We start from the raw sequence: 19,890 nt of genomic DNA on the forward strand, positions 1-19,890 counted from the left end.
CCGGATAAGGCACCAGCACCGGATAAGGCAACACCACCGCTGCGGCGATCGGAGAGGCTTACGAAGCCTCCGGACAGACTGACCTACCAGAATTGGTAGTACACTTCACCCCGCCGGACTTAATTCTAAACAAGGGGTGAATGTGGTAAACCACGTTCACTATCGTATCACTGTTAGTAGTTAGCACTGTTCACCACTGTTTGTTATAACTGTATCACTGACCACTATTGTATCACGGTACGAGGTCGCCTCTTGCCACACTGCTATACCTGGGATGACCACTGCCGACTCCGCCTTGGCTCCACCCACCAGGCCAGGTATAAAGGTGAGCGACTGGCTGGTATTCCTCCTGCTTGGATCGGATCACCCACGAGAGTGGGCTCTGTTATTTAGTCAATAAAAACCTTTAGTCACCTTCGTAACTCTTCGCCTTTTATTGGAGGAATTGATAGGTATATCAACTAGTAACACCTGGCTCATTCCTAGCCCCTCCCACCTAGAGAGTGCTACCCACTGAGCCACAGCTGACACTGTATATGTCACAGTGGAAGCTAGTGATGTAGCACTTTCAAGTAGCCTGGATTTAGGCTGCTGCTACTCTTGGGGTAACTTACATTCAATTCAATGAGGTGCAGCAGCTGCCAGGATCAAAGCGGAAGCGTTGAGTTTCTGAAATGGAAGATGCCAGAGATCTTGTAATTCAGATTTATGAAAGTAGGAAATGATTTTTAAAACATTTTTCTTTTTTACCATTCTGCCTACAGACATCTGTACTGGTTGACTACTGGCATATTTTTGGACCCCCAACCCCTTCTCACAGTCATGGCTTCTCAGAAGCAGGTGTGGCATTCTCTAAGGGCATCTGTTCTTCTGCTTCTTCTAGACGCTACCTGAGTGCCAGGATTGCAGGAGATGATTGGCTGCTCATGTTCCACAAAACGCTCACAGGACTGGGGTGGCCTTTGTCTCATGTCAGCTTACTCCTTGGCTGCTTGATGTTGACTTCCATGTTTCACTGGTGCAGTGCTATGAGTGTGATGATTGGAGGTCTGGCATGTGCTGCTGTCCTGGGAGATGGCAGCGACTCCTGGGTGGCTTGGCGCTCACTACCCTCTTCACCACCATCTTACTCCTGCTGTATTGATCGTTTCTGTGGTGGATCTGCAGGAAAGGAGGGTAGAAGGTATGAATGAGTAAGCATTACCCCTTTGCGATCAAGGAGACAGCGAAGGGATGGAACATTGTGCCTGTGCGGTGCTTCACAGGAGTGCCAGTGTAGGTGCTCAGTCAGTAACCTGGAACTGACTGGATGCTGCCGGCCTTGCCCTTTCCCATGGCCTTGTTCTCAAAAGAGATGGGGTATTGACAATGAGTATGCCTCTCCAATGGCTTACCTTTGGTGGATATTGTGTTCCAATTTGTTCTGCAAGAAAACAAAGTATGAGGGTAAGGCTAGTAGTTGAAGAATGCCAAGCAGCTTAGGGAAGGTGAAGTTGGCGATGTGGGGATTGAGACTGTTTAAGTGGAGGGAGGGGTTTTAGAGTCATGCTGTGAAGGAAACTGGGTAGCCATAGTGCAAGATGCTGAGTTCAAGTGCTCCTTAACCAGAGCACACTGTGAAAGGTTAGTTGAGCATGCGTCTCTTTATGAGGGTGAAGAGCATGATGGCACCCAGGGAGTACAAGGAAGAAAAGGGGAAAATGTGCAGTGTGTTACCTTGCCTGCCTTAGTGAGGACGTGAAACTTTTGGCATCACTGTTCTGCAGTTCTGGGGGTGAGGGATTGGCAGTCAGTACCAATGCCACCTCCTTCCAAGTGGCATGAATGATAATTCTAGATGAATTGGTGGCACCGACACCCAGGAGTGCATTTGTCCTGCCTTCAATGCCCTCCCAGGAGGGCTTGGAAATCTCAATGAGTATTGCACTTTCTTCTTTTCTGGCTTGGTGCCATGTCGTACTGCCCTCTGGGCACAGATGGTGTGAGTGTAATAAAAATATTGCTAAGACATGGCAGTGAAGTTAATAGTGAGTGAAGTCAACGAGTCAAGCACTATTGCTCTCCTATTTGTTCGTCCCCGAGTCTGCTGCTGAGTCCAGACTGAACTGTCTTTTTTAAGGCTGTGAAGACATTTCCAGGTAGTTCAGCTGCTTACACCCATTTTGCACCAATTCCTGCACCACTGGGAATGCAAATGAGCAGATCCAGGAAACTTGTGCATAACTTACTGTTGAGGCCATCAACGGACACAACACTTCTTTTTCTAAAAGTTGCATTAGCGATGTAACTTATTTCAAGGAAATTCTAGGCCTACGTTTCTCCATCACAAGTAGTTACTGAAAGATTTAGAGTGTTAACAAATCTTTGAACAAGCTTAGATTTTCTTCCACTTTGGAAACAAGACAGCATTAAGTTAAAATTGGCAGAACGCACAAGTGTTATTATTTTCCATTTGGCAGAATTATAAAACAAGAAGCTGTCCCACTTTGACTTCTCCCAAGTTCAGGCATCTTTCAAAACATTGTTAAACAAACCCCTTGTGCAGTGGTCACTATGAGTGGAGAAAGCAGCAAAAGACACTCGATCCTGCTTTACATGCACAGCAGCCACCGTGCTCAGTTTGTGGGGATTAGTACAATTTCCGATCTGACACACCCAGGGTAAAAATCTCTACAGTTTAAAAACAGCTCTTATAAATAAACCTCTCAGCCAGCTGGTGCACTGCCGATGCACTCGGGTGAGTACACACTGCCACTTTTTTTAAACGAAAAATTCTTGGAAAAGTAATCTTAGCCACTGTCCTGCAAATTGAGGGAAGCAATTTCTTAAACATTTCGATAAACAGAGAGTTTCTGTGTAACACAATGGTCAGGAATTTCCTCAGAGTCTGATCCCACGCTGTCATTATAACCGTGATTTTGCCGGTGCTCAGAGGGCGGGTTTGGAGGCAGGTCAGGAGTGAAAATCTAAATGATTGACGGTGGGTTGTGAAACGCCATCCCGCCTCCGCGCAACTTTGCAAAGTGTCGGGTTTGCGAGTCCCGATCAGACCCGACAACAAGCGGTGGGAGAGGCCCTTAAGGCAGTTAACAACTTGTTAACTGCCTCGATAATCCCATTTTAACAGACTCTTCCCATTTTACTACATTTTCAGTGTGTTGCACGTCATGCGAAAAACACGCCAGCTGATTGTGCCGGGTTCAGCAAGTAGCTGAATTCTTGACAGCGGCTCCTGCAGCATAAAAGCTGACCTGTAACATGGCTGACTTTCAAATGCCAGAACTTTGTGTTTTGAGGTTTTGGAACATATTTTGCAGGTCTATTGAGCTTGTAAGTGTTTAAACTGAGATCCATATGCACTGTGACCTCCTTGGAAAACCTTCTCCCCACATTGACTGAGCGCTTATAACATCTCTTCCTCAACTGAGATATATACCAGCAGAATGGGAACCATTTATACCCTCTCATCCTGGTTCTCAGAATTGGAGGAAGAGCAGCTGTAGCAGCAGCAGAACCGGGCACAACAGCAGCAGCAACAACAGGAGCGCCAACCTCCTCCTCACCCACCTGATGCTGCACAGGGCAGAGGGCACCAGCGCAGGACTGCACCTTGCCGCAGAAGATACCCCCAACACAGGGTTTACAGGCAGAGGATGAGCTTCCTCAACGTGAGTGAGCAGTAGTGCCAATGGAGGCTGAGACTTCCGCGAGAGGTAGTTGCTGAAATCTGCACAATGCTGCACCAACACCTGGAGCCCAGAGGAGCAGGTGGACACTCCTTACCAGTGGTTGTCAAAGTCACCACCGCACTCAACGTCTTTGCTTCAGGTTCCTTCCAGGGATCAGCAGCAGACATCAGCGGCATCCCACAGTTGGCCGCACACACTTGCATCATGCAGGTTACCGATGCCCTCTTTGCAAAGTCGCACAATTACATCCACTTCTCCACGGATGAAGCAATTGTAACCGCGCATGTGGTTGGCTTTGCAAATCTGGCAGGCTTCCCAAGGATGCAAAGCATCATAGACTGCACACATGTGGTCCTTAGGGCAACCCATCACAGCCCAACTGTATTTGTCAACCGCAAGGGCTTCCACTCCCTTCACGTCTAGTTGGTGTGTAACCACAGGAAGAACATTATGCTTTTTTAAAAATTCTTTCACGGGATGTGGGCATTGCAGGCAAGGCATATATTGCCCAAGTTCCCTGGCAGTTGCCATGACTTGTTCATCCTGTGGCAGTCTACTGTGCCTCAGCTCTTCAATCCGCCAACCCAACTTTCCGGATGACTACTTGGAGACAAGGGTTATCCCCTGAAAAAGTAGCTCATGACACCGATGAGGAGGCCATCAGATGAGGCTGAGGAGCGGTACAATGTGAGCCACATTTCCACCAGAAGCATCATAGAGCAAACCATCAGCTTGCTCAAAATGCGATTCCGATGCCTCGACAGATCATGTGGAGTCCTGCAGTATGCAGTAGCCAGGGTCTCCAGAATCATCGTGGTCTGCTGTGCACTGCACAACATCGCACAGCAGCGTGGCTTATTGCTGCCTGAGGAACAAGTGGCTCAGCGCACAGCCTTCTCCTCCTCTGAGGATGCAGATGAGGAAGGCCTTGCAGAGGCGGATGTGCCAGTTCCACCAGCACATGAGCACATTGCTGGCCGTGAGGCAAGGGATGCACTAATCCATGCCAGATGCACGTACGTTTATGCAGCCAACACATGTGGCTGGCAAATGCAAATGAGTGTCTGGCCGACCTTCTTAACAAACCATACAGCATCTGTACAATAAAATGTGGGTTCCCATCACTCTCACCACCATCATTACAGAAGAAAGGCGCCCTGACCCCTCACTGTGATACTTCCATTTCTGAGAACACATAGGCCAACTCTTTGAATCTTTGCCATCACATCTCTTTATTACATTTGAAATAACGCTGACAATCTTCACTTTGTTTTATATCAAAACATCCAAGTGACTAATATAATTGCAAAATACTGCGGATGCTGGAAATCTTTCTATTTCTTCCTCCCCTCCTAACCGCCCCCCCACCCCCCCCGTCTCTGCACCTGCTTAATATCTGTTACATCTCCAGCTTTTTCCAGTTCTGATGAAGGGTCCCAAACCTGAAACGTTGACTCTGTTTCTCTCTCCACGGATGCTGCCTGACCTGCTGAGTATTTCCAGCATTTTCTGCTGTTATTTCACCCAAGTGACTACCCTTGTGACTATTTGGGGGAGAAATTGAGTATAGCCCCGTTTGGGGCGCCAGCCTCGCCAGGGCGCTAAAAGTCATGCCCCGGAAACATTTGCACCCGCCCACCGGAAATTGAGTTGTTGCGCCCCAAAGGGAAGCGCGGCGTTACTGGAGGCGCCCGGCATCCCTCTTGGGGCGCTGCGAGTGAATATCGTGGTGCAACGTGCCGCAGCGCCACACGCTGCGGCACGTCACACTGCGGTATTGCAGGCCTTCCTCCCCTTCTTAAAGGGAAGTGGCCTTGTGCAGCGCGATCTGTGGCCCAGCTGGGCCCCCGAGGATCGGGAGTGCAGGCAAAAGAGCCCGGTACCGAGGAGAAATGCCGGGCTCTTGGAACGCAGCCGGCACTCCGTGGAGGGGGGGTTCAGGAGGCCGGGGACGGGAGTGCAGGCAGGTGCTGGCAGGCGGCCAACAACAAAAATGGCTGCCCCACACCTCGTCTTTAATTTGCACCTCCCCGGCCGCAGGTAGGCCCCCCTGAACCAGTCGGACATAGCGTCCGGCGGTAAATCAGGGGGCACTGTCGAATATCGCGGCTGGGGCATCAGCGGGGCGCTGCGCACACCAATGATGTCATCGGCAGCAGCACAGCGCTAACGGTTAGCGCCACCACTAACGTCCCGTGGAATTTAGCGGGAGGCGTGGGCAGTGCTGTGCATGGGCGCCAGTTGGCTTGCGCCCCACTTAGCACCTTCTTTAGGTGCTAATGGGTGGCGCAACCTACTGAATTTCTTCCCCTTTGTGTGTTAACTTTCTCTTACGCATGCTTCTACGTGGTGCTTCCCCTGAGCTTCAGCAGATGTTGAGGCACCTTGCTCACCTCCATGCTGCGCCTGCTTCGACGCCTTTGGCAGGTGTCCTCTGGGTTTGGGAGCCAGGGAGGGCTCGGCAACAGTCTCTCCTCCTGCGGCTGTGCAGGGGCTGAGACGGCCATCTCAGTTGGGTGCGGAATCTGGGGCTCTGACCGAGGGCTCTGCAGTGGCATGGGAGTGTGAGTGCTTGGAGAGGAGCCCACACTTCCTTGTTGTCGACCACCAACATCCCTCTCATGAGTCACCCACACTTCACTGCTTGCAAGTAGTTGGAGAACGCCTTGCTGCACATCAGTGGGCCATGAGGACCCATCTCTGTACTGACAGTCCTCATAAGGGGGACGTACATGTACCTCTAGTTTCTCTCCTCAACAGATGCCCATCTATCCCCCATAGCAGACCATCTATTTAGAAGAGTCACCATGTTCATTTGCATTAGGCAATTTATGTCCTCCATGGAGGTTGCCATCCTTTCCATGGTGGCACCTACATTTGCCATTGCATGCACCATGATATTGCTCATATTTGAGATGGACTCCTCCATTGTATGCACACTCGCAGTTACTGTGGTTACAAACCCAGTCAGAGACTCTTGCATTTGTTCCTGAAGTTCCAGCACCGCGCTCTTTCAGGATGGCCCCAGAAGCAGCTGAGCAGTGCAAGGAGCATCCCGCACCCTCCAACAAGGACTCTCCACTGCTGTCGCTGTCTCCACCATCTGCTGATGCACCAGGTGACAACACTACTCTATCTCGCGAATGATCCACCGAGGTGTGCGTCTCTGCGCTGGCGAAGGGTGCGCTCAATTCTGCTGACGTTGCTCACTCAGGGGTTGCAGCTTCCTCTGAGGAGTCTTCCAGCTCTTCCTCCTGGACAGTAGGGAGGGGGGCTCTCGATGGTCCTGTGGGGGAGTAAAGGCATGAGTTAGACATGTGATATTAATTTAGCAGACACATCCTATTGTGAAGATGATCAGAACTCAATCTGTATGAACATCAGATGCCATATCAGTCACTCATGAAATCTAAATGAGAGGGTTGCAAATCTATTTTGTCACCAACATGCTCGACTGCACCCGTCTCGCCGTCTCCCACTTCCAGATCCTCAGCACCTCTGACAATGTCAATTGCAGCCTCCTCAGTGGTGGTCAAGTACGCCAACAAAGGTGGGCCTCCTCCTGTCCTGCCCCTCTCCCTCTTATTGTGGGCTCTCTTTTCCTGCAATGAGGGACACAAGTGGCGTTTGAGCAAGAATGTTGGAGTGCGTGTAGAGAATCCATAGTATAGATGCTTAGAGGGAGACAAAGATGGAGTGAGGTGCCAATACCAATGTCCCTCCCTGTGCATTGTTAGTTGTTGCCATTGCACAACAGTGAGAGCGAGTGTGAGGTGTGCATAATAGAATGGTGGAGTGATTCTGCACATAAGGGGGGAGAAATTCGGTATCGCCCCATTTGGGGCGCAATTATCGGCCGGGCGCAAATATTAGTGCCTGGCGCTAATTATCGCCTCTGACAGCAAACTTGGCTTTTATCGCCCCTGGAGGTGATTGGAGCGCTAAATCAGGGGCTACACAACTCTCTTAAGGCGCTAAGGCCGAGGCGCTACCTCAGTGGGCGGGCGCAGCGCAGGTGCTATCAGTTAGCGATTGAACACTGACACACTGGTGCCGGTCAGTTCTTAAAGGGGAGGGTCGATCTTGCTCTACAGCCACACCCTGCTCAGTGGAGCCTTGAATCTCGGCCTGGGCAGACCTGTGGCTAAATCTAGCAGCCGACACTATGGAAAGGGCCAGGGAGCGAGCACATCGCTTCTGTGAGCGGGCTTTGGAGGCTCTGGTTCGCGGGGTGGAGCGCAGAAGATCCATTCTGTACCCAGAGAGTGGCAGGGGGCCTTTGCCAAATGAGTACAGAAAAGTGTGGAGGGAGGTGGCTCAGAGAGTGTCCTCAAGCAGCATAGTGCCTAGGACCCATGTGCAATATAGGAAAAAGTTCAACGACCTCACTCGGGTCGTCAGGGTGAGTGCCTTTTTTCAAAACCTCTTCATCCCTCTATCTCCAACTCACTTTATGGCCAGAGGGCCTTGAAAGCCCCAATGCTCAACACTCACCCAACAGCTATGGCCCTTTCATGAAACACACACGCACATTCCACACTTTGCATACAGTAAGGGCTATTCAAACATGGGAGGAATTTCCGGCAAGATCATGGCTGCATACAGTAAGGGCTATTCAACCATGGGAGGCATTACAGGCAAGATCATGGCTGCATACAGTAAGGGCTATTCAACCATGGGAGGCATTTCAGGCAAGATCATGGCTGCATAAAGTAAGGACTATTCAACCATGGGAGGCATTTCAGGCAAGATCATGGCTGCATACAGTAAGGGCTATTCAACCATGGGAGGCATTACAGGCAAGATCATGGCTGCATACAGTAAGGGCTATTCAACCATGGGAGGCATTTCAGGCAAGATCATGGCTGCATACAGTAAGGGCTATTCAACCATGGGAGGCATTTCAGGCAAGATCATGGCTGCATACAGTAAGGGCTATTCAACCATGGGAGGCATTTCAGGCAAGATCATGGCTGCATACAGTAAGGGCTATTCAACCATGGGAGGCATTTCAGGCAAGACCATGGCTGCATATTTACTCAGACGCTGTCCTTTTTCTTGCAGGCCAAGCTGTCTCATAATAGGAGACAGCAGCAACGGACCGGTGGAGGGTGGCCTCACCTTCAAGCCCTCAGCGATTTTGAGCAGCGCGTCCACAGGATTGTGGCAAGCTGGGTGACTGGTCCCGTCACCACTGGAGATGCCGACCCCATTCTGGACAGCAATGGTAAGGTCATCACCTTTTTGTCCTCGCTCCTTCCACTTGTCCCTCACAACAGCAGCCTTTGACACTTTCAATCCAAATCACTAAATCGCTACACTCATGCCCCCCTTGCTGCCACCATGTCCTCACACTAAAGCCACTCTTGTACCTCCCTGCTTTCAGATGGTGATTCACCAGGTGAGGAGATGGGCCCTCAAGTTGCCAGTGAGGGTGAAGCTGAAGGCGAGGAGGAAGAGGAAGCCGGACCATCAGCGCCACCCTCTACCGAGGCAGCCCATGCCCATACTGGGGACATGCCTTCCCTGGAGGGGAGAAGGGGGGAATGGTCTGATGAGGGTGAAGCTCCAGGACCCAGTGGGCTGCAGCAACGCAAGGGGGTTAGGGAAGCTCGGGGGCCTTCTCCACGGACGGAGAGTATGGCCTCGAGTCCTGCTGCACTGAACGCAGACGAGGAGCGGGTCCTCGCTGAAATGAGCGCCCAGGTGGAGCAAAGGCACACTGAGCTCATGGCTGCAGTGGCAAGGATGCCCGAATCCATTGAATCACTGGCAAGGAGTGTGGAGCACTTCACTGTAGCACAGGCGGCTGCCACGCAAATGCTAAGTGCTGCAATGCAGTCAGTGGCTGGTCTCATGCAGACGCAGATTGAGGCCACGCGAGCACTGACTGCTGCCACCCTCGCTGGATTGGGAAGATTTCCCCGGGGCTCTCACCGCACCGCAGCAGGCCAGCAATCTGTGCTCCGTCAGATTGCTCTGGATGCTGAAGTGCTGCCCCGTGGGAGTGCCAGTGTGTCGGTCGAGCAGGGAGTTGCTGTCCTCTTTCAAGATGACACCACTGGCACTTCTCCACTGCAGTTGCCACCACCTGTGGGACAGACTGCTGCCGCCCATGCAGAGATGGAGCAGTCAGCAGCCAGGCCCTCCAGGCCCAGAGCTGGTCCAGGCCGTCCCTCAAGGGCATCTGCAGTCTCAGTTTCTGACACTCAGCAGCCTTCCCCCAGCCTTGCTTCAGCCACTGGGGTCCCATTACGGAGGAGCTGCAGGGTGGGAAGGGGGGAATTTCGCAAGGGAAGCAGATCACCCCCGAAGGGAAAAAAGTAGGAGCTGTGGCAAAATGTTTTTCATTGTTTTATTGAAGGCCGAGGTTCGTGGTCAAATTTTTGTTACTGTTTTGGACATTGTCTCCAGTTTGTGAGAGCCACTTTTGTGAATGACTGCTTTTTTGTGTTTCTTTCTATTACTTTGTCATGTGGAAATGAGACACAGTTTGTGAAATAAAGAAGTGTCTACATTCAAAATGTGCATGTATGATCTTTGCACTCATTGTTGCCTTGACCGGCTTAGGGGTTGCGGGATGGTTTCATTCAGGTTGTTTGAATGGCAGAAGTCATTCCCTCAGAGGGGGCCTAGAAGCGACTTGCTATGAGCCTTTGACGGACGGCCCTTCCACTTTGTGCCTCCCTCCCACCTTGGTGCTGCTGATGATCATCCTCCTCATCTTCCTCCTCCTCCTCTCCTCCTCCGCTGGTGCTCCAATGTCTGGTGGCATTGGCTGGGTCCTGAGGATTGCCAGGTTATGCAGCATGCAGCACACAACAACAAAGTGGGAGACTCGCTCAGGCGAGTACTGCAGGGCTCCTCCTGAATGGTCCAGACAGCGGAACCATTGCTTGAGCACGCCGACTGTGTGCTCAACGATGTTCCTGGTAGCTTGATAGCTCTCATTGTATCGTAGCTCAGCAGGGGTGCTGGGTGAACAGAGCGGTGTCATCAGCCAGGTGCACAGAGGATATCCCTTGTCCCCGAGAAGCCAACCTCCTGGGTGATGCGGTGCCTGGAAAAGGTCTGCCACAGAAGCCTGGCGCAGGATGAAGGCATCGTGGCTGCTGCCTGGAAAGTGGGCATTGACAGCGAGTATCAGTTGTCTGTGGTCACAGACCAACTGGACGTTTAAGGAATGGAAGCCCTTTCGATTGCGGAAATCCTCGGCATTCTCTTGCGGCGCCCGAAAAGCCACATGCATGCAGTCAATGGCACCCTGCACCATGGGGAAGCCCGCTATCATCGCAAAGCCCGTTACGTGTTCTTGCTGCTTGTCCGGGGTCATGGGGAAAGAGATGTACTCTCATCTCCTTTTAAAGAGGGCATTTGTTACCTGACAAATGCAGCAATGCACCACGAACTGGGAGATATTGGCGATGTCCCCAGTAGCTGATTGAAATGAGCCGGTGGCATAAAAGTTCAGAGTCACTGTTATCTTCACTGCCACTGACAGAGACGTCCTGCTCCTCAGTTGAGGCTGCAGATCTGGCTGAAGCAGGTGGCACAGCTCAGTGACCACCTCTTTGCTGAATCGCAGCCTTTGCAAACACTGCTCCTCAGACATATTAATGTAGGAGAACTGTTGGCGAAAAACGCTGGGAGGGTAAGGTCTCCTGTACCGAGGCCTGTTGGCCCTCCTCCATCTGGCCATGATTGTCACTCTCTGCGTCTCTGTGACCTCCGAATGTGGTGGAGAAGGATGATGTTCCCATTCATTGCAGCCCCCATAGTATCTGGCCAATCAAAGTTATGAAGTTCAAAAAGCAAAGTACCTGCAAAGTTATGGTCAGAAGCCAAAACTACCTCAGACAGCGTTGACTCAATGCAGAAGTCTCTCTTTCTCTCTTTGTCTCTCTGCAAATCTCTCTCTCTCTCAGAACGAGTGGTGCAAAAATGGCTACCACACAAAAGCCAGGAAGAGGCCCCCTTTAAATAGCGCCCCCCCAGCCCCACAGCGACTGGGATGCATTCCAGTCAACCTGTCGTTGGTAGCGCCAGGCGGAAAGGACGGTGGCGCCACTGAATTTCCAGTCCGGGGCGCCCCAAGGGCGTTGCACTCTTGAATGCCGTCAAGATCTGCATGCGCAGGAGATCGGGCGGTATTGTTTAGTGCCGCCGCCGCAAAATGTCCGGTCAATTTCGCGAGAGGCGCAGATATCGCCGCGCCCGGGTGCTAGGTGGTTTGCGCCCCACTTAGCGCCCTCTTAAGATGCTAACGGGTGGCGCTACCAACTGAATTTTTCCCCCAAGGAGTATGGCACAAGGGAGTATGGCAAGGCTGGATGGCATTTATTTTAATGCAAGGAGTCTTCCGAGTAAGGCAGATGAATTGAAGGTGTTGATGAACACATGGGAGTATGATATTGTTGCTATCACAGAAACATGGTTGAGGGAGGGGCAGGACTCGCAGCTCAATATTCCGGGGTATAGATTCTTCAAGTGAGACAGAGGGGTGTGTAAAAGTGGAGGGGGTGTCGCAATATTAATCAAGGAGTCAATTACTGCTGTAAGGAGGGACGATATATTAGCAGGTTCCTCTAATGAGGCCATATGGGTAGAACTTAAAAACAAAAAGAGGCAAGCACTTTGCTAGGAGTGTACTACAGGCCGCCAAACAGTCAGGGGAGATAGAGGAACAGATATGTAGGTAAATCTCAGAGAAGTGTAGAAATAATAGGGTAATAATAGTAGGGGATTTCAACTTCCCCAATATTAACTGGGATAGTCAGAGTGTGAAAGGCTTAGAGGGTGCAGAATTCTTCAAGTGCATCCAGAAGAGCTTTTTGAGCCAGCATGTAGAAAGTCCTACAAGAGAGGGGGTGGTACTGGACCTAATTCTAGGGAATGTAGCCGGGCAAGTGGTAGAAGTGTCAGTAGGAGAGCATTATGGTCACAGTGACCATAATTTGGTGAGATTTAAGGTGGTCATGGAAAAGGACAAAGATGGACTGGAAATAAAGGTTCTAAATTGGGGGAAGGCCGATTTTAATATGATAAGGCAGGATCTGGCCAAAGTGGACTGGGATCAGCTATTTGTAGGAAAATCCACATCAGAGCAGTGGGAGTCTTTCAGACAGGAAATAGAGAGAGTACAACACCAACATGTTCCCATAAAGGTCAAGGGTGGGACCAATAAGCCCAGGGAACTCTGGATGTCAAGGGGTATACAAAAATGGATTAGGAAAAAATGGGAGGCTTTTGGCAGATACAAAGGACTAAAAACAGTGGAAGCCTAGAGGAGTATAGAAAGTGCAGGGGGGTAATTAAAAAAGAAATTAGGAGAGCGAAGAGGGGGCATGAAAAAACACTGGCGGGTAAAATAAAGGAAAATCCCAAGGTGTTTTATAAGTATATTAAGGGCAAGAGGATAACCAGGGAAAGAGTAGGGCCGATTAGACACCAACGTGGCAATGTTAACTATGGTGAAAGATGATGTAGGCATAGAAATCAGGCAGGGGGATTGTGATATACTTGAACAAATTAGTGTTGAGAGGGAGGAGGTACTAGCGGTTTTAGCAGGCTTAAAAGTGGATAAATCCCCAGGCTCAGACGAGATGTATCCCAGGCTGCTGAGTGAGGCAAGGGAGGAGATTGCAGGGGCTCTGACACAAATTTTCAGAACCTCTCTGGCCACAGGGGAGGTGCCAGAGGACTGGAGAACAGCTAACGTAGTAACATTATTCAAGAAGGGTAGTAGGGATAAACCAGGGAATTACAGGCCAGTGAGCCTAACATCAGTGGTAGGGAAATTATTGGAAAAAATTCTGAGGGACAGAATTAGTCTTCATTTGTAGAGGCAGGGATTCATCAAGGATAGTCAGCATGGATTTGTCAGGGTGAGATCATGTCTAACCAATTTGATTGAATTTTTCAAGGGGGTGATTCGGTGTGTGGATGAGGGTAGTGCAGTTGATGTAGTCTACATGGACTTCAGTAAGGCTTTTGACAAAGTCCCACATGGGAGACTGGTCAAGAAAGTAAGAGCCCATGGGATCCAGGGCAATTTGGCACTTTGGATCCAAAATTGGATTAGTGGCAGGAGGCAGAGGGTGATGGTCGAAGGTTGTTTTTGTAACTGGAAGCCTGTGTCCAGTGGTGTACCACATAGATCAGTGCTGGGTCCTTTGCTGTAGTGTACATTAATGATTTAGATATGAATGTAGGAGGTATGATCAGTAAGTTTGCAGATGACACGGAAATTGGTGGAGTGGTAAATAGCGAGGAGTGAAGCCTCAGGCTACAAGACAATATAGATGGGTTGGTCAGATGGGCAGAACAGTGGCAAATGGAATTTAATCTTGAAAAGTGTGAGGTGATGCATTTTGGGAGGACTAACAAGGCAAGGGAATACACAATGAATGGTAGGACCCTAGGAAGGACAGAGGATCAGAGGGACCTTGGTGTGCATGTGCATAGATCCCTGAAGGCAGCAGGACAGGTAGATAAGGTGGTTAAAAAGGCATATGAGATACTTGCCTTCATTAGCCGAGGCATAGCATATAAGAGCAGGGAGGTTATGATGGAGCTGTACAAAATGCTAGTTAGGCTACAGCTGGAATATTGTGTGCATTTCTGGTTGCCACACTATAGGAAGGATGTGATTGCATTGGAGAGGATGTTACCTGGGCTGGAGCACTTCAGCTATGAAGAGAGACTGGACAGGCTGGGGTTGTTTTCCTTAGAGCAGAGAAGGCTGAGGGGGGACCTGATTGAGGTGTACAAAATTATGAGGGGCATAGATAGGGTAGATAGAAAGTAACTTTCCCCAATAGTAGAGGAGTCAATAACCAGGGGGCACAGTTTCAAGGTAAGGGGCAGGAGGTTTAGAGGGGATTTGAGGAAAAACTTTTTCACCCAAAGGGTGGTTGGAATCTGGAACTCACTGCCTGAAAGGATGGTAGAGGCAGGAACCCTCACAACATTCAAGAAGCTTTTAGGTGAGCACTTGAAATGCCATAGCATGCAAGGCTATGGACCGAGTGCTGGAATATAGGATTAGAATAGACAGGGCTTGATGGCCGACGGGGACACGATGGGCCGAATGGCTTCTTTCTATGCTGTATACCTCTATGGGCAGGATTTTCATTGGGCCGTGGAGACGGGATTGGAGGAGTGTGAGGGGTTAAAATCCCGAAATCGGGGGGCATGAACCCATCCCGCCCCCAACCTGCCTCCATGCCAGTTTCAAAGGAGGCGGGCACCCGACCCGCACTGGGACCCGCCTCCCCGAGGTGGGAAGGGGATTAGTGCCAATTAACTGCCTGTTAACAGGTAGTTAACAGGCAGTTTTTAGCCTAATCCCTATTTTCATTCTTGAAGTGTGGGATTCTCGACGGCTCCAAACCATGCCAAGTTAGCGAGGCTTGGAGGGATCGAGATGTCCGGTGTTCAGGTGAGTGATGGGTGCATGAGTGCAGAGGTAAGTGTGTTTGGTGTGTTTAAAGAAGTTTTACTTACCTTTACAGCCTTCCTTCCTTCAGGTCTCGGGAGTCCCTCATCTCACCGGCACAGAAAGCAGAATGGCTGCGATCTGTCAAAAATTGCAGCATTCAGCTTTCTGTTCCGGAGAGATCTCTAAATCATCCTGAGAGGAAGGAATTAACAGATTGTCAGTCTTTGACAGCTTCAAACAGCTATGAAACACTGATATTTCAGCTGCCAAATGGTCTTGACAGATGAAATATCAATCTGTGATGTCACCTGTTGCCGGGTGGCCCTTAATTGACCTGCTGAGCCCCCTGGGCGGGCTCAACAAGGTCAATCAAGTGAAAATCGCGTGGGTTGGCTACAACTCGATGGAGGCGGGGTTACAACCCCGAAAGTTGTAGTCCTGCCTCCTACCCGCCTCCTCAATGAAAATCCAGCCCATTGACTCTATAAAGAGAGAGGGATGGTTAAGGTTTCAAGGGATGTAAGGGTAGGTTGGGATGTGCAGGAGTAGGTTGACAATGCAGAGTGCTGGTGATGAGAGAAGATGGGGAGCAGATTGAAGGTAAGTGTGATGTTATATTCACTTTTGCTGAGCGGAGCAGATCATTGAACCTTTTGTGGCACTGAACCCAGGTGCGTGAGCACAAAGACCTAGCACTCACCCCCTTAGCAATTTGCAGCCAGGCTGCTTTGGTTTGCTGAGGAGGCTTCCTCCATCCATTTGAGGGGAACAGTACCTCTTTGCGCCCTCTCACTCCCTCCACAAGAGCATGGAGGGAGTCATTATCAAATTGTGGAGAGGCCTTTGGTCGTGACCCACTCATCTCTCTATCTGCTACACTGAAAAGCATCAGAAAATGAAGGAGAAGTCACAAGGCTGCATGGGCCCCTTAAATGCAGCTGAAAGGAAGACATCAGCAGAGGCAAGCAGCAGACCCGAAGCCACTGATTGGGCCAGGCAGTGTGCATGATGGGCTTAATAAGCCCAGTCAAGGCAAAATAATGAATGCAGAGTGGATTAAACCGGCAGCGGGACTGGAACCTGCCGACAAGCCAACCCGACTCCAACCCGCCTCCACTCTGAAAATCGTGGCCTATAATTTCACTGGAATTGTGGAGTTTACATCTGGTGAAGTTACAGCAACGGAGCAGGAACAGCTCCAAGGAAATTCCCTGCATAGAAATCCTTTCAGAAAATCAAATCAAATCAAATCAAATCAACTTTTATTGTCATTGTTAGTGCACAAGTGCAGTACAACGAAATGTAGGCTTGCGGCTCCCGAGAGTGTACATTTAAATTAAGACATTTAAACATTCAACATACATTTGGCTTGTAATACATTAACATAAACATAACCATAATAAAGTGCATTGGCAGATGTGCAGGCTTTAGAGTTTATTTGTGGAGTTCAGTAGGATGACAGCCCTGGGAAAGAAGCTGTTCCTAAATCTGGTCGTACAGGTGCGAATGCATCTGTAACGTCTCCCAGATGGCAGGAGGGCGAACAGACTGTGGCTGGGGTGGGTAGGGTCTTTGATGATGGACCGTGACCTCCGTAAACAGCGTTTCTGGTATATGTGCTCTATGGTCGGTAGCCGGGTGCCGGTAATGCGTTGGGCAGTTTTGACTACCCGCTGCAGGGCTTTCCGGTCATCGTAGCTACAACTGCCATACCATACTGTGATACAGTTCGTCAGGATGCTCTCTATTGTGCAGCGGTAAAAGTTAGAGAGGATCAGGGGTGACAGGTTACATCCCTTCAGCCTCCTTAGGAAATATAGGCGCTGCTGGGCCTTCTTCACCAGAGAGGAGGTATTGAGGGACCAGGAGAGGTCTTCCGTGATGTGGACTCCGAGGAGCTTAAAGCTGTCCACCCTTTCCACCACAGTCCCATTGATGTGGATGGGGGTGTGACTTCCGCCTTTAGACTTCCTGAAGTCCACAATGATTTCTTTGGTTTTCTTGATGTTAAGGGCCAGGTTGTTATCGGCGCACCACTTCACGAGATGCTGGACCTCCTCCCTGTAGGCTGACTCATCGTTGTTGGTGATCTGGCCTACTACCGTGGTATCATCCGCAAACTTGATGATGGTGTTGGAACCATGAACAGCCACACAGTCGTGGGTGAAGAGGGAGTAGAGGAGGGGGCTCAGCATACATCCTTGTGGGGCCCCCATGTTCAGGGTCAGGGGGGCCGGAGGTGTGGTTACCTAATTTGACAGACTGGGGTCTGTTTGTTAGGAAGTCCAGGGTCCAGTTGCAGAGGGAAGTGTTCAGGCCAAGAGTGTGGAGTTTAGTGGCCAGCTTGTTGGGGATGATAATGTTGAATGCTGAGCTGTAGTCTATGAACAGCATTCTGATGTAGGTCTCTTTACCATCTAAGTGATTCAGTGCAGAGTGTAGAGCAGTTGTGATTGCATCCTCCGTTGATCTGTTTGCACGATAGGCAAACTGGTGTTGGTCAAGAGTGGTGGGAACACTAGCTTTGATGTGAGCCAGGACCAGTCTCTCGAAACACTTCATTATGATGGGTGTGAGTGCGACAGGTCGATAGTCGTTCAGGCACGTCACAGCCGTTTGTTTTGGCACAGGAATAATGGTAGCGGTCTTGAAGCATGTAGGGACTACTGCCTGGGCCAATGACAGATTGAAGATGGCGGTGAAGACATTAGCCAGCTGATCAGCACATTCCTTGAGTACCCGTCCAGGGATGCTATCCGGTCCAGCAGCCTTTCATGTGTTCACTCCGCGTAGAACACCCCTTACATCGGAGGTCGACAGAGTGAGCACCTGGTCTTCATTATGATGGGTGTGAGTGCGACAGTAAAAGTACTGTAAATTGGAAAATATCAGCACAGAGAATATTTTCCCAACTACTAAGGTTACCAACAACAAATTAATTTCACTGAGAGACATTTAGAGAACTCTCATGCTCTTCTTTGAATAGTGCCAGGGGATCCTTTACATCCACTTGAGTAGGCAGTCAGGATTTTGGCTTAATGGCTTATCTGAACGATGACACCTCTGACAATACATCACTCCCTCGGTACTACATTGAAGTGTCAACCTAGATTATGTGCTCAAACCTCTGGAGTAGGGCTTGGATACACAACTGATTCAAAATTTAATTGATAGTGAAATGTCCTTATTTATGGTACATGTGGAGCTGTATTAACTATTCTGGTGTGGCAATAATTTAGGACAGCAATACCATGGAATGGTAGAATACATGTTTACCCACATCTTCTTCTTTCATTCTCCACAGGGAAAGTTACCAAACTCAATCATTGGTGGAAGTACCAAAGGGAGATCAGGCACTTGCCCTGAAACAGCAAAGGAAATTCAGAAGACAAGTCAACCTAACCAGGACTTGGACATCTTCCAGGTGCCAATTCAGTGCTGTAGAAACTTTGAAATAGGTCATCTCCTGTGACCAATGCGGCATTCATGAACATAGTCAAGGAACAGTTAACATTTTCAATTGAGTTCATAGTGAATTAGGGACAACATTCTGCTTTTGTATCATGGAATGCTTTAAAGAGAGATAGAACTGGACTGATTCAGGTTGAAGGATATTTAAGAAAAATAATTCAAGGACAGTTGGGACCTTTGAGACGTCATGAAGAATAGCACAGCAGTGATAGTATTCACTGGTGGTAGTCACCAAGTAGGATATCAAAAGCTATTTCCATTTGAATACTGTTTTCTAAAGTGGCATTCCTCTACTAAATTTTCTCCAGTAACTGCTGTGAAATGGACTAAAGCCATATCAAATCAGGAACGAAATGTGTTCTCAGGGACAAATTACAAGCTCCTCATATGAATATACTATAATAAATAAATATTTTTTATCCAGAGTCTGATAAATATCTATCTCTTGCTGCTTCTTGAGGCTGTATTCCTACGTAAATTGTTTTTATTTTCCTGATCTATGAACTTAAATGCTTTTTCCATAAAACGAGCTTATTTCACTTCATTAATGCAGCAATAAAGTGCAGATCACAATGATACGATTAACTCAAGCATGCAAATTAAAAAAAATAAAATCTTAGTTGTACTTATGAAAGTCCGTCAGGCTCACGAGTTATGTAACCAATATTGCGGAGGTTTATTTTTCAGTAAACCAAGTTAGAGGTTAACATTTATAGGATGGTGAGCAGTTGAAGAGAGTTCCTGAGTTTTCAAAGATATCTACGGCAGGAATACAGTCATTTCTGGCATAACCATACTAGACAAAGGTCTTGTGGTGTCTTCAATAATAAGAGCTTTTCCCAGTGAGCACTACGACAAAAAAACCCCACAATATTTCATCTTGAGAGCAGTTAATTCTCACACTCCATGTCCTGCCCTTTAGTTTCTGCAATAATTATTTTCCATTTTCACCACTCTGTTGTGGAGACACCATTTTAATGTGAATAAATCAGGAAACCAAAAGCTATTTACATACATTGTTGCTTAATTTATGTTTCGAAGCAGCGAGACAAACCCCATTATTCTGCTGTGACTCTGCAATGCTGTTAATGACACACTAATGAGCCACTCCAAGCATTTAAGTTAAATTTGCATATGTACAATCCACAATGTTGCGGGTTGGGATAAAGGGTAATACGAACATTTTAGCATACTATTTGCATTTTGTTACTAATAAACTTATGACAATAATCGGCTTGTAGGAATGACAACAGTAAACCTCCACATTTTTACAGAATACGAACAAAATTG

The 19,890-nt window shown here is 48.9% G+C and overlaps 1 long non-coding RNA gene across 2 annotated transcripts in view; it reads left to right on the forward strand.

Annotated features, from left to right (window-relative positions):
- Positions 1-19,025, forward strand: part of LOC147107056 (uncharacterized) — a 31,600-nt gene extending 12,575 nt beyond the window's left edge. The window contains exons 1-2 of one of the 2 annotated variants that reach the window (XR_015081077.1): positions 15,619-15,729; positions 18,434-19,025. This is a non-coding gene — a long non-coding RNA (uncharacterized LOC147107056). Of the gene's footprint in view, positions 1-15,618; positions 15,730-18,433 lie in introns of those variants that run through there. The other variant, XR_015081076.1, reaches the window with a different exon arrangement.
- Positions 19,026-19,890: the final 865 nt, after the last annotated feature.

This window comes from Somniosus microcephalus, chromosome 15 (assembly GCF_052327205.1).
Source record: "Somniosus microcephalus isolate GS21.2 chromosome 15, FLI_Smic_1.0, whole genome shotgun sequence".
Classification (NCBI taxonomy): domain Eukaryota; kingdom Metazoa; phylum Chordata; class Chondrichthyes; order Squaliformes; family Somniosidae; genus Somniosus; species Somniosus microcephalus.